The sequence below is a fragment of the Monodon monoceros genome, unplaced genomic scaffold (genome assembly GCF_005190385.1).
Source record: "Monodon monoceros isolate NGI ecotype Baffin Bay Population unplaced genomic scaffold, NGI_Narwhal_1 Super_Scaffold_16, whole genome shotgun sequence".
Lineage (NCBI taxonomy): Eukaryota > Metazoa > Chordata > Mammalia > Artiodactyla > Monodontidae > Monodon > Monodon monoceros.
Genome location: NW_021703772.1, coordinates 61,290,626 through 61,292,174, shown reverse-complemented (window position 1 = coordinate 61,292,174; position 1,549 = coordinate 61,290,626). Strand labels below are relative to the sequence as shown.

The following is a 1,549-nucleotide window of genomic DNA, read 5'->3' as shown; positions in this document are numbered from 1 at the left end:
ACAGTGAGTCTTTTAAAACATATTTAAATAATGAGAAGTGTAATCACAAGGGACTGTGTAAGAATGAATATTGCAAAGGAGACATTATAGTCAATGGATTGGCCAAAATGCAAAATGCACATGAAACTAAAGTCATGTAGTTTACTTGTTGACCATGTGGCTACAGTTCAAAAAGTCTCTGCTCCAAAAGCTGTACCTAGTAATCTTCCAAAATTGATTTTAAATAAAGTTCTTAAATTGTAGCAATAAACAAAAAGACAAGATACACTTAAACAATACTGCAGTTTATCAAAAGACACATAAGAAATTTCAACTCTCTTGTCTTTGACAGTTATAAAAATCAATATTTTGGCTAAGTTATAAATTTGTTTATAATGCAATTATATGCAGTTGCATAAGTCTAGTAATGCTAATGACAGCTATTAAGATCAGGATAGGTTTTTAAAACAACACTAAAAACATAAAAACATGTAGCCCCATTATTTACCTGTAGAACGTGTTGAATTTATGCCTAAATTTCAGCATCTACTGTATCACCACTGTTCTAATTTAAAAAAATCACATCCAAAGGATAAGGCAAAAACACCTATGAACTGGCATATTTATTTCTCAATTTGTAAAAATGTCCTTAATTTGTTGATGTAGCAAACAAATTTCAACTCTGATTGCTATGCAAAAGAACAGAAGGTAATCTGCTTTGCAACGAACTTTAAAGTTCAATTGCACACAGGCAACATGCTATATACGAAAAAACTACTAACTACAGGTATTAAATACTGAAAAAAGTTAACAGTTTATTATAATTTATTTTATTTAACAAATCTAGGAAGTTTGCAGCCATCAGCCGTTCCAGTGCAATTTCAGGTGCAATTGGAAATTCAGGAATCTCCATGGAGCTGTTAGTGTAGCGAACCTTGTAGGTAAAATACATGCATACTTTTGATAGCACATGTGAAGGGATCTCGCTAAAATTGACTTCATTAGTTTCGTTCTCAGCAAACTGACCTGGGCCACTCAACATGCCTTTTTTGTCCTGATGTTAGCGCATGTTCTCTTTCTATAATAAATTCATGACCATCCGAAGATATCAATTTGACATACATGGCATCAGAGCAGAGCCCTCACAGCCACCATAGGTTTTCACTTCTCCATCCATTATGTTCTTATGAAATTCTACTTTGCGTCCACAGGAACTTTAGTAGCTTCTCTTCAGCCCTGCAGCCACTGTACCGCGTCCCCGCGCACTGCCACAGTCCCTACACCAGCATCCCCCCCACACACCCACCCAGCTGCCTGCCCGCAAGTACTATTAATATATACACTTTACAGATGTGGAAGGTAAGCCGAGAGAGGTTAGTCAGTGACTTCTCTAAGGTCATCCAATTACTAAATAGCAAAGCCAGGTGCAAAGTCAAGTCAGACTTCAAAACCCAGACTTTCCCCACTTTTCACTCTTCTGAATACCTCCTTAAAAGGAAGTTATGAATTTGGTCATTAGCAGACATAAAGAGGTGAAATAGGATTGATATGAATGACATAAACCAGCCAT

The 1,549-nt window shown here is 36.2% G+C and overlaps 1 pseudogene; it reads right to left on the bottom strand.

The window, feature by feature from the left end:
* Positions 1-289: 289 nt before the first annotated feature.
* LOC114897132 lies at positions 290-1,205 on the bottom strand (annotated as a pseudogene).
* Positions 1,206-1,549: the final 344 nt, after the last annotated feature.